The sequence below is a fragment of the Acomys russatus genome, chromosome 18 (genome assembly GCF_903995435.1).
Source record: "Acomys russatus chromosome 18, mAcoRus1.1, whole genome shotgun sequence".
Classification (NCBI taxonomy): domain Eukaryota; kingdom Metazoa; phylum Chordata; class Mammalia; order Rodentia; family Muridae; genus Acomys; species Acomys russatus.
This window is the reverse complement of record NC_067154.1, coordinates 59,188,104-59,202,159: the sequence shown is the minus strand read 5'-3', so window position 1 is coordinate 59,202,159 and position 14,056 is coordinate 59,188,104. Positions and strand designations below refer to the sequence as shown.

The 14,056-nt window shown below is 40.1% G+C and overlaps 1 protein-coding gene and 1 non-coding gene across 2 annotated transcripts in view; one reads left to right on the top strand and one right to left on the bottom strand.

The window, feature by feature from the left end:
- The window catches only part of Hs6st3 (heparan sulfate 6-O-sulfotransferase 3), a 711,627-nt gene that overhangs the window by 514,211 nt on the left and 183,360 nt on the right, over window positions 1–14,056 (bottom strand). The window lies entirely within an intron of this gene.
- LOC127202421 (U6 spliceosomal RNA) lies at window positions 5,849–5,955 on the top strand. The gene has a single exon (XR_007832301.1). It is a non-coding gene; the product is annotated as a U6 spliceosomal RNA (small nuclear RNA).

Here is a 14,056-nt window from a genome sequence, read left to right as displayed (position 1 = left end):
CCACAAAATTTGAAAATCTAAGGGAAATGGACGATTTTCTTGATCAAGTTCACTTGCCAAAGTTGAGTGAAGAACAGATAAACAAGTTAAATAGTCCCATTTCCCCTACAGAAATAGAAGCAATCATCGATGGTCTCCCAACCAAAAAAAGCCCAGGGCCAGATGGTTTCAGTGCAGAATTCTACCAGACCTTTAAGGGCGAGCTAATACCGATACTCTTCAAGCTACTCCAAAAGATAGAAATGGATGGAAATTTACCAAATTCATTCTATGAGGCCATAGTCTCATTGATACCTAAACCTCACAAAGACTCAACAAAGAAAGAGAATTTCAGACCAATTTCTCTTATGAACATAGATGCAAAAATACTAAATAAAATACTTGCAAAACGAATACAGGAGCACATCAAAGATATCATTCATCATGACCAAGTAGGCTTCATTCCAGGCATGCAGGGATGGTTTAATATACGGAAATCCATCAATGTAATCCACCATATAAGCAAACTGAAAATAAAAAACCACATGATCATCTCCTTGGATGCAGAGAAAGCATTTGATAAAATTCAACACCCATTCATGTTTAAAGTTTTAGAGAGATCGGGGATACAAGGCACTTTCCTCAACATAATAAAGGCTATATACAGCAAGCCAATAGCCAAAATCAAAGTAAATGGTGAGATACTCAAGGAAATTCCTCTAAAATCGGGAACAAGGCAAGGCTGCCCACTCTCTCCATATCTCTTCAATATAGTACTCGAAGTTCTAGCCAGAGCAATAAGACAACAAAAGGAGATCAAGGGTATCCAAATGGGAAAGGAGGAAGTCAAATTATCCCTCTTTGCAGATGATATGATAGTGTACATAAGTGACCCTCAAAACTCCACCAGAGAACTCCTAAAGCTGATAAACACCTTCAGCAAATTGGCTGGATACAAAATTAACTCAAAAAAGTCTGTAGCCTTCCTATACACAAATGACAAGCTTGCAGAGGAAGAAATTAGGAAAACCACACCCTTCACATTAGCCACAAGCAATATAAAATATCTAGGAGTTACCCTAACTAAGCAAGTGAAGGACTTGTATGAAAAAAATTTCAAAACTCTGAAGAAAGAGATTGAAGATGACCTGAGAAGATGGCGTGATCTTCCTTGCTCATGGATCGGGAGAATTAACATAGTAAAAATGGCCATCCTACCAAAAGCAATCTACAGATTCAATGCAATCCCTATCAAAATAACTACACAATTTTTTAAAGACATTGAAAGTTCAATTCTGAACTTCATATGGAAAAACAAAAAACCCAGAATAGCTAAAACAATCTTGTACAATAAAAGGTGCTCCGGAGGAATCTCCATACCTGATCTCAAACTGTACTATAAAGCAATAGTACTTAAAACAGCATGGTACTGGCACAGCAACAGGCTGGTTGATCAGTGGAATCGAATCGAAGACCCAGATATGAATCCACACACATATGGTCACTTGACTTTTGACAAAGAAGCCAAATCCATTCAATGGAAAAAGGATAGCATCTTCAACAAATGGTGCTGGTCTAACTGGAGGTCTATGTGTAAAAAAATGAAACTGGACCCATATTTGTCACCTTGCACAAAACTCAAATCCAAGTGGATTAAAGACCTCAACATAAAACCAAAGACACTAAGCCACTTAGAAGAAAAAGTGGGAAAGAGCCTGGAACATATTGGCACAGGAGACAACTTCCTGAACAGAACACCAACGGCCCAGGCCTTAATGTCAACCATGAATAAATGGGACCTCAGGAGGCTGAGAAGCTTCTGTAAGGCAGGAGACACTGTCAAGAGAACAAAGCGACAGCCTACAGACTGGGAAAAAATTTTCACCAACCCTACATCTGACAAAGGTCTAATATCCAAAATATATAAAGAACTCAAGAAATTAAACACCACCAAACCGAATAACCCAATTGAGAAATGGGGCTTGGAACTAAACAGAGAATTCTTAACAGAGGAGTATCAAATGGCTGAGAAACACTTAAAGAAATGCTCAACCTCCTTAGTCATCAGGGAAATGCAAATCAAAACAACTCTGAGATTCCATCTTACACCCATCAGAATGGCTAAGATCAAAAATTCAAGCGACACCACATGCTGGCGAGGATGTGGGGAGAGAGGAACACTCCTTCATTGCTGGTGGGAATGCAAACTAGTACAGCCACTTTGGAAATCTATCTGGTGCTATCTCAGAAAAATGGGAATAGGGCTTCCTCAAGACCCAGCTATTCCACTCCTTGGAATATACCCAGAAGATGCTCCAGCACACAACAAGAAAATTTGCTCAACCATGTTCATAGCAGCCTTATTCATAATAGCCAGAACATGGAAACAGCCTAAGTGTCCCTCAGTAGAAGAGTGGATAAAGAAACTGTGGTACATATACACTATGGAATACTACTCAGCTATTAAAAACAAGGAATTCCCGAAATTTGTGGATAAATGGATTGAGCTAGAAATGATCATAATGAGTGAGTTAACCCAGAAGCAGAAAGAATCAAATGGTATATACTCACTTATATCTGCATACTAGCCCAAGGGGCATGTCCCACAAAAGCCTTCACTTACCAGGAAACTGGGACAGAGGGGAAGGCATCCTATTGGGACTCTAAATGAGAGACGCATGGGAGAACAGCAAAATAAAAGGATCCAGAGGGTCCTAGAAATCTACAAGTAGAACAATATGATAGGCAGATTTGGGCCCAGGGGTCCCGCTCAAACTAAGGCACCAGCCAAGGACAATACAGGAGGTAAACTTTAAACCCCTTCCCAGATCTAGCCAATGGTCAGAATATTCTCCACAGTTGAGTGGAGAGTGTGATACGACTTTCTCACGTACTCTGGTGCCTCACCTTTGACCATGTCCCCTGGAGGGGGAGACCTGGTGGCACTCAGAGGAAGGACAGCAAGTAGCCAAGAAGAGACTTGATACCCTATGAGAATATATAGGGGGACATAATCCCCCTCAGGAACAGTCATAGGGGAGGGGAATAATGGGAAAATGGGGGGGGGAGGAATGGGAGGATACAAGGGATGGGATAAACATTGAGATGTAACAAGAATAAATTAATAAAAAAAATAAAAATAAAAAATAAATTAAAAAAAAAAAAGGTAGACCCAGCAGCAGATCTGAAACTTAAAACGTATTTTCTCATAGAATATTCCAGAAGGCGGTAAGCTATTACATTATTATTACCATATTTCAGAAACACTGTGAGTTAAATGGCGTTTTATGGACTAGTCTAGAGGCCACACTACCATTTATATCATTGTTATTAGGCAGAAATATGTTTTAAATTCTAAGAAGTAAGGTGCACATTTGCTTTCAGAATATGATTTCTTAAGGCAGGTTTTTCTGAATGCTACAGGTCTGAGGTCAGAATGATTTGTGAGCTATTCAATAAATCCTTTCCCATGAGGCCATCACTCTTCATCATGGCTGTTTGGGATTCTCAGCACCTTGCCTGCAGTCATTCAACCAACAAGTACTGAACATGTCATGTCTTCAGGGCAGTATCCTAGGTGATGGTGTTAAGTGATTGAGAAAGAAATCCCCACCCCTGTGCCTATCATAAGCATGATTCCATCTCCTCCCTTCCACAAATCTTCTGAATGCAAACAGAACCTTAAATCCACAGTTTTCATTACTTGTCCTCAATATGCTGGGTTATTTATGAAAATATAGGTTATTCTTATTGTCACTGGTTGCCTTCCAGAAAAATGGAAGACTCTAATGTTGAACACATACACACACACACACACACACACACACACACACACACACACACACACACACCACTCTGTCTCTTTAGACATAGAACTAGGAGAAACTGCACTGGATCTGAACTAGAAGCCTCCTTCCTGGGGACTAGCTTTCATAGCATTAGAGAGAGACACACACACAGCTGCCATGGGAGAAAAACAATCAACAGTCCTATCTAACTGTAATGCCAATGAACTGCAGTGATGACTAGTGTCACTTCCATCCTTGTGGTACCCAGCAGATGTTTAATTGGACTTAAATTCCATTCATTAGGAAGAAATGCATGCTGGCCACTGTAAGTCCATGGTTGTAAGCCAACTACCAATGGCGGGTGAGGCCATGGGACCTAGAGGAAGCCCAACCATTTGGCAATTTCTTAAGCCTGCTTACTTCTGGTTTAAGTATATGCCTTCTATGTACGTATCCTTGTATCCACAGAAAAGTATAGTTCTTGCCCCTCATCAAAGATTTTACAACAGATGAAAACAATTACAGAAAGCCAAAACTCATCAAACTGAGAAAACTGCATAGAGCAACTAAGCCTGGGGTGACTACCCCTGGTGAATACATTTACAACACAGCCCTTACACCTAAGGTTCAGAAAATATTTCAGAAGAAGGAGTGGAAATATATAAGAGTCAGAGTACAAGTTTGTCTGTTCTAAAATAGTCTCTTCAAAGAGAAAGAGGAAGAGGAGGAGGAGAGGAAGAAGATGATGAAGAGAAGAAAGGAGGAGGAAGAGGAGGAAGAAAAGGAGGAGGAAGAAGAGGAGGAAGAGGAGGAGGAAAAGGAGGAGGAGGTAGTGAGGGGGTGTTGGCTGGGAGTAGTTGGGGTAGGGAGGGATAGAGATGAATATGATCAAAGTAGGTTATGCCTCAAAGAAAGTTAAAATTTTTTGTTTTGTGTCTTCTTGTTCTTTTTCTTTCTTTCTTTCTTTCTTTCTTTCTTTCTTTCTTTCTTTCTTTGACTTTTTGAGACAGGGTTTCTCTGTGAAGTCTTGGTCATCTCAGATTCACTTTGTAGACCAGGATGGTCTTGAACTCACAGTGATATGCCTGCCTCTGCCTCCCTGAGTGCTGGGATTAATGCAGGTGCCACCACATCTAACAATGTTATTAAAGAAAAAAAAAGAATAAAGAGAAGTTCTTTCTAAACTTTAGGGGTTGAGACACAGTTCTCTGGAAGAGCATTTGCCTAGGGGTGTGTGTAGACTGGGGCTTGATCCTCAGCATCACAATAAACAAAAATTATTAAAGAAATGTTTTCTAATGTTTAGTCAGCTATCATCATATTACTGGACACAGATGTGCCATACTCTCATGTTATACAAAACTGGATGATGCTGAATCAAAGTAGCACAATGTAATTATGTCATTTATAGTATCATATTATATGTAATGATAAGAAAAACCAGAAGTAATAAACACACACAGAGGGAGAGGCAAAGGGGGAAGCAGAAGGGAGAGAGGGAAGGGTAGGGAAGGGGGAGAGGGAGAGGAGAGAGTGAGGGGGAGGGGGAGGGATGGGGCAGGGAGAGGGAGAAGGAGAGGGAGAGGGGGAGAGAGCGGGAGAGAGAGAGGGAGAGAGAGATCATATCCTTCAAAGCTGACAACTATGTAGCCAGCCCCGAATAGTATCTCTGCCTTGTTGCAAGGCAATATTGACTAATGAATAGAAATACTAGGAATAAAAGTACCCTATGAACCACCCTTGACTTTAGAGCTTGAATGATTTTGTAGCTATCATGTTATTCTTTTAATATGTTATGCTATTGTAACCTATCATTATTCCTATTTCCCATAACAATAGCACCAAATTCACTGTGTTCACGCTGCTAAATGTGCCCCAAATCAAGAGCCAGACTAAAATTAGATAAGCTTAAAAAGTTATGAAAAGCTTTGTGGCTTTAGTGCTTATTATATTCATGTGTTACTCTTGTATTGCTTGATGCATATAAAAGTACGTTTAAAATAAACCTATACTACAATTGAGCAAGATTTATGAAATCATAGAACACACATTGTAATTTGTTACAATAAGAAATTAATGCTGTGCTCGCTTCGGCAGCACATATACTAAAATTGGAACGATACAGAGAAGATTAGCATGGCCCCTGCGCAAGGATGACACGCAAATTCGTGAAGCGTTCCATATTTTTACATCAAAATTAAGACTCTTAACAGTCACTGGTCATTAATATCTCTCAACATCAATGGCCTCAATTCTCCAATAAAAAGACACAGACTAACCGAATGGGTACATAAACAAGACCCAACATTCTTCTGCATCCAAGAAACACATCTCACCCATAATGAAAGGCATTACCTCAGGGTAAAAGGTTGGAAAAAAATATTCCAAGCAAATGGTCACAAGAAGCAAGCAGGTGTAGCCATTTTAGTATCGAACAAAATAGACTTTCAACCAAAATTAATCAAAAGGGATGAGGAAGGACACTTCATACTTATCAAAGGTAAAGTCAACCAAGATGACATCACAATTCTGAACATCTATGCTCCCAATACAAGGGCACCCACATATGTAAAAGATCTCCTAAAAAAGCTTAAACCACACATCGATCCCCACACAATAATAGTGGGAGACTTCAACACCCCACTCTCACTGAAGGATAAGTCATTGAAACAGAAACTAAGCCGAGAAATAACATCATTAACCAATGCCATGGGTCAAATGGATCTAACAGATATCTATAGAACCTTTCACCCAAACAAGAAAGAATACACCTTCTTCTCTGCACCCCATGGAACCTTTTCCAAAATTGATCACATCGTAGGTCACAAAGCAAGCCTCAACAGATACAAGAGGATTGAAATAATACCTTGTATCCTATCAGATCACCATGCTCTTAGGCTGCAATTCAACAACAACAGAAATAACAAAAAGCCTACACGTTTGTGGAAACTAAACAACTCTCTGCTAAATGACACCTGGGTCAGGGAAGAAATAAAGAAAGAAATCAAGGAGTTTCTGAAATTCAATGAAAATGAAGAAACAACATACCCAAATTTGTGGGATACATTGAAAGCAGTGCTAAGAGGAAAATTCATAGCACTAAGTGCCTTTAAAAAGAAATTGGAAACATCGCACATAAGCATCTTAACAACACAACTGGAAGCCCTAGAAAAAAAAGAAGCAGAAACACCCAAGAGGAGTAGACGCCTGGAAATTATCAAACTCAGGGCTGAAATTAACAAATTAGAAACTAAGAAAACAGTCCAAAGAATCAACAAAACCAAGAGCTGGTTCTTTGAGAAAATCAACAAGATAGACAGACCATTAGCCAAACTAACTAAAAGGCAGAGAGACAGTATTGAAATCAACAAAATCAGAAATGAAAAGGGAGACATAACAACAGACACTGAAGAAATTCAAAGAATCATAAGATCCTACTTTGAAGGCATATACGCCACAAAATTTGAAAATCTAAGGGAAATGGACGATTTTCTTGATCAAGTTCACTTGCCAAAGTTGAGTGAAGAACAGATAAACAAGTTAAATAGTCCCATTTCCCCGACAGAAATAGAAGCAATCATCGATGGTCTCCCAACCAAAAAAAGCCCAGGGCCAGATGGTTTCAGTGCAGAATTCTACCAGACCTTTAAGGGCGAGCTAATACCGATACTCTTCAAGCTACTCCAAAAGATAGAAATGGATGGAAAATTACCAAATTCATTCTATGAGGCCATAGTCTCATTGATACCTAAACCTCACAAAGACTCAACAAAGAAAGAGAATTTCAGACCAATTTCTCTTATGAACATAGATGCAAAAATACTAAATAAAATACTTGCAAAACGAATACAGGAGCACATCAAAGATATCATTCATCATGACCAAGTAGGCTTCATTCCAGGCATGCAGGGATGGTTTAATATACGGAAATCCATCAATGTAATCCATCATATAAACAAACTGAAAATAAAAAACCACATGATTATCTCCTTGGATGCAGAGAAAGCATTTGATAAAATTCAACACCCATTCATGTTTAAAGTTTTAGAGAGATCGGGGATACAAGGCACTTTCCTCAACATAATAAAGGCTATATACAGCAAGCCAATAGCCAAAATCAAAGTAAATGGTGAGATACTCAAGGAAATTCCTCTCAAATCGGGAACAAGGCAAGGCTGCCCACTCTCTCCATATCTCTTCAATATAGTACTCGAAGTTCTAGCCAGAGCAATAAGACAACAAAAGGAGATCAAGGGGATCCAAATGGGAAAGGAGGAAGTCAAATTATCCCTCTTTGCAGATGATATGATAGTGTACATAAGTGACCCTCAAAACTCCACCAGAGAACTCCTAAAGCTGATAAACACCTTCAGCAAATTGGCTGGATACAAAATTAACTCAAAAAAGTCTGTAGCCTTCCTATACACAAATGACAAGCTTGCAGAGGAAGAAATTAGGAAAACCACACCCTTCACATTAGCCACAAGCAATATAAAATATCTAGGAGTTACCCTAACTAAGCAAGTGAAGGACTTGTATGAAAAAAATTTCAAAACTCTGAAGAAAGAGATTGAAGATGACCTGAGAAGATGGCGTGATCTTCCTTGCTCATGGATCGGGAGAATTAACATAGTAAAAATGGCCATCCTACCAAAAGCAATCTATAGATTCAATGCAATCCCTATCAAAATAACTACACAATTTTTTAAAGACATTGAAAGTTCAATTCTGAACTTCATATGGAAAAACAAAAAACCCAGAATAGCTAAAACAATCTTGTACAATAAAAGATGCTCCGGAGGAATCTCCATACCTGATCTCAAATTGTACTATAAAGCAATAGTACTTAAAACAGCATGGTACTGGCACAGCAACAGGCTGGTTGATCAGTGGAATCGAATCGAAGACCCAGATATGAATCCACACACATATGGTCACTTGATTTTTGACAAAGAAGCCAAATCCATTCAATGGAAAAAGGATAGCATCTTCAACAAATGGTGCTGGTCTAACTGGAGGTCTATGTGTAAAAAAATGAAACTGGACCCCTATTTGTCACCTTGCACAAAACTCAAATCCAAGTGGATTAAAGACCTCAACATAAAACCAGAGACACTAAGCCACTTAGAAGAAAAAGTGGGAAAGAGCCTGGAACATATTGGCACAGGAGACAACTTCCTGAACAGAACACCAACGGCCCAGGCCTTAATGTCAACCATTAATAAATGGGACCTCATGAGGCTGAGAAGCTTCTGTAAGGCAGGAGACACTGTCAAGAGAACAAAGCGACAGCCTACAGACTGGGAAAAAATCTTCACCAACCCTACATCTGACAAAGGTCTAATATCCAAAATATATAAAGAACTCAAGAAATTAAACACCACCAAACCGAATAACCCAATTGAGAAATGGGGCTTGGAACTAAACAGAGAATTCTCAACAGAGGAGTATCAAATGGCTGAGAAACACTTAAAGAAATGCTCAACCTCCTTAGTCATCAGGGAAATGCAAATCAAAACAACTCTGAGATTCCATCTTACACCCATCAGAATGGCTAAGATCAAAAATTCAAGCGACACCACATGCTGGCGAGGATGTGGGGAGAGAGGAACACTCCTTCATTGCTGGTGGGAATGCAAACTAGTACAGCCACTTTGGAAATCTATCTGGTGCTATCTCAGAAAAATGGGAATAGGGCTTCCTCAAGACCCAGCTATTCCACTCCTTGGAATATACCCAGAAGATGCTCCAGCACACAACAAGAAAATTTGCTCAACCATGTTCATAGCAGCCTTATTCATAATAGCCAGAACATGGAAACAGCCTAAGTGTCCCTCAGTAGAAGAGTGGATAAAGAAACTGTGGTACATATACACTATGGAATACTACTCAGCTATTAAAAACAAGGAATTCCCGAAATTTGTGGATAAATGGATTGAGCTAGAAATGATCATAATGAGTGAGTTAACCCAGAAGCAGAAAGAATCAAATGGTATATACTCACTTATATCTGCATACTAGCCCAAGGGGCATGTACCACGAAAGCCTTCACTTACCAGGAAACTGGGACAGAGGGGAAGGCATCCTATTAGGACTCTAAATGAGAGACGCATGGGAGAACAGCAAAATAAAAGGATCCAGAGGGTCCTAGAAATCTACAAGTAGAACAATATGATAGGCAGATTTGGGCCCAGGGGTCCCGCTCAAACTAAGGCACCAGCCAAGGACAATACAGGAGGTAAACTTTAAACCCCTTCCCAGATCTAGCCAATGGTCAGAATATTCTCCACAGTTGAGTGGAGAGTGTGATACGACTTTCTCACATACTCTGGTGCCTCACATTTGACCATGTCCCCTGGAGGGGGAGACCTGGTGGCACTCAGAGGAAGGACAGCAAGTAGCCAAGAAGAGACTTGATACCCTATGAGAATATATAGGGGGACGTAAGCCCCCTCAGGAACAGTCATAGGGGAGGGGAATAATGGGAAAATGGGGGGGGAGGAATGGGAGGATACAAGGGATGGGATAAACATTGAGATGTAACAAGAATAAATTAATAATAAAAAAAAAAATAAATAAATAAATTAAAAAAAAAAAAAATAAAAATAAAAAAAACAGAGGTCAAGTACAGAAAAAAAAAAAAAAGAAATTAATGCTGAGTTATATGAGTTTTGAAGAATGCAAGGTCGTCATAAACCTATTCCCATAAAACGTGACTTCTTGTGCCCACAGCTGAGAAGCACCCACTGCTCACAGGGTGCAGGGAGTGTGGCGTTGCTGGGCTCCTTCACCTGAGTTGTCACCCCTGCTTCCCACTGGTGCACATCTCTGCAATGACTTAAGCAATCTGTAAGAAAGAATTTGTGTTCCTTTTCTTTAATTAGCACCATGGTGGAATTGACATCATAATATTGGGAATTATTTAATCAGAAGGACATTGTCTTTAGGCCTGGCTGGGCTGTCAATCTCAAAAGATCCAATGATATGCAAGAGAGAGTGACCATCACGAGTGTGACGTGGTCAGGGAGTAAGAGGGTACACAAGTGGCTCAGGTGACTGTCCTAACTGTTGAGACACACTAGAATGCAGCTGCCCCTTCAGCTAGCCCCCTCTGCTGCAACAACCACCTCAGCCATTTGGAGGAATCATGCTGCTGGGCCTGCTGGCACCTTGCTTTCTGTACACAATCCCTGCCTCCCAGCAAGGTTCTGAGGAGTACAGCCACTGACTATCAAAATATGACCTCGGGCCAAGCACCGGAACTCAGAGGCACCTAGTTATGTATTCTAAAGCCTAAGTCTTATTTGACTTCCACTGTCAATTGGTCTCCTAATCAGCCCCTGTCCCTTGGGCATTTTTATGGCCTGAATACTTAGAATTTGTTCCATGAATAATCCCCCCTGTGGGGAGGAGCCTCATGTACTAAGCCAAAGGTAGACAAAATCTAGCAGCAATAATGTATCTTTTCTTGCCCTCTACATACAAATGACTCCTACTTTTCTCAGCCCAATACAATTTTTCATCCTTGTCACAACTACTTTATAAACTTTATAGCGTCATATGGTACTCATAAAGCCAGCGCTAGACGTTCTGGATGAACAAAACCAGTTTATATAAGCATGAAGGGAATTAAAAGAAGCAAGCTAATAGTTCATTATAAAATTTAAAGCAACTACATGGTATTTCATGGCACAGTGCCTTGACAAATCCTAGATTTTTATAGGATAAATGATATCCAGGCAGGAGAACAGATTTTTCTCCTTTCCCATTGAGGAAAAGAAAAGAAAAAGTGGATTAAGTTGAAAGCAGAGATCAATTACACAGGGAGTAAAAACTGTATGGTCTCTTTGCATGGAAGCTTCTTACAAAGTCCATCGGACTAGAGCGCTGATGCCCTGAGGACACACGGTGTGAGATGGGCGCAGGGAGGAGAGAAAATAACAGATAATGGTTATGAAAACACAATTAAAGATAGTAAGCTCTGCTGTCCTTGTCTTATGATTATAGACAGCTCAGAGTAACTTGCTATATATCTTATAAGTAACAAGAACAGAAGAGTTCAAAGTCTCCAGATAAAAAGTAATAAAAATGAGGAAGTACTAATTATCCTAAATGGACCAGTATGCCATGTACACATGTGCAAACGCTTCGCTGTACTCAGTAAGTGCAAATAATAGAAATACTCATCAGTAAAAAAATAATACAATTACACCTAACGACTTAGAGTCTGTTAGAGAGGATTTGGGGAAGACATTGAAAATGCCCCCCTGTTAGTCTGTGTGAGGTGAGAGGTGCTGCTCTCTCTGGCATAGTCAGAGTGTGTCTTTCTGCACCGAATGACTGACATCTCCCCTTGAGGCGGGCACTATATTTATTTTGTTCAGTTTTGATTTATCAGGAGCTGAAATGTGTCTGGCATATAAAGCATTTATTGAATGGCTGCTCAATAAGTGTTTGTGAAAGAATGAAATCTAATGAAAATCTAAAGTCCAGTGTGTTGGAGTGCATTCATCTTGGCTAATGCTGACAGTCAATGAAGGCAGCAGGAGCTTGGAAACTCAGGGGAGCCATGTAGGGAGAGGAAGGGGGTCTATGGGGATAGGAAGGAGACAAGAGCATCATTATGGTGAATAGGATCAAAACACATGCATGAAATGTCATATTGTATGTAGAATATACTCTAATAAAATATTAAATTAAATTAATTTAATTTACAACATTTTTTTAAAAAGCTATCAAAGGATGTGTACATAGTCAAATTGGGAATGAATACAAAGGTACCATATGAGCTTCCTTCTCTGATGTCTGGTCATCTAGAATGCCCTGGGAAATCATCACTCTTTAGATGAAAAAGATGAGCAAAATGTGAACAGAATATCAGTGAATAGTGAACACATAACCTAAATAGTAAAATGTATTTGCAGCTGTTACTAAAAGCCACAAACAACCCACATTCTGCATTTTGTACTCCAGTCCCAAGTGATCTGTCTATAATCTAATCCCCGTGCCTATGGCTCGGGGTCATCACAGAAAAGGGGGGGGGGGCGGCAGAAAGATTTTAAGAGCCAGAGAGATGGAGTTTGCTGTGAGATTGCGTCTTCCAAGAATGTCAGTGAAGCTACAAGCCATGAAGTGTCATCAACATGGCTGTCTACACATGACTGAACCAGGGCAAGTCTAAGATCTTGAGGTCTAAGCCCAGGACAGAGCACTACAGGCTACCAAGGAATGACCAGAGCAGGAGAAAGATCATGACAACTGTTTATCGACCACCAAGTAGTCAGCTGTGAGAACACAGAGCAGGCTTTATGTATATATTTAGTTATTTGTCAACAACTAAAGTTAAAAAAAAAAAAAAAAAAAAAGGCCAGGAATACGAAGAGGCTTGATGTGGGGTTCAAGGGTGGGCTCGAAGGAAGGAAAAGAAATGAGAAAATGATAAATTTTTAGAATGGTTTAAAAGTAAACTTGAATTTTCAGCTTCCCATTGGCATTTAACCGTTGTACAGATCAAGTGAGAGCCGCACAAAGTCACCGTTCACTGCCTTCTGCCTCGACTCTGTCCTAAGCGGTCAGAGAAGCGCTTCGCCTGCACTTACAAGTAGCAAGTGGTTTTGCAGAGGTCTGGACCACACTCTCGGGAACTACAGGGACTTGTATTCACCGAACTGGAGAACACAGAAGATTCTTAGATTTGGAAGGAGAATATTTCCTGCAGAACATCAGACAGCTCAACAGATAAAGTGCTCTGAGACCTGCTAAATACTGTAGAATCAGACCAATAGGGACCCCACACCCCACTTGCTAAGGCCCCATAGGAAGAGCTCCTGAGCAGTGAGTAGTTTATCACAAAGATCCTGCCTTATAAATAAGAAGAAAATGACAAAGAAGCTTAACAAAATGTCTACCGCCACTCTGCTACAAGGGATCTGACCCAGATGTATTTCTTTTAATGTGTCTTTACATACTCCTTTAATGACACTTGGAAAATGCTCAGAATTCGCTGGGTAACTGTAAAGGTATTGTTTACTCTCCTGAAGAAACTGTCTTCTTTGGAGACTTACTTCTGAATAAGCTCACCCTTTCTAGTCCTGCCTTCCAGCCAGAGGGATAAAGGTTGTGTGGGGTGTCTGCATTCCAGACAGATCACACAGATCTAGAAGGTCTTTGGATGTGATCAGAGTAGCCATGTTCCTGGGTTAAAATTTCATCTAGAGATGACACTGAATGGAATTACCTTTACTTTACCATCCATATAAGGATGAATTTGGCCACAAGCATGAACTGTG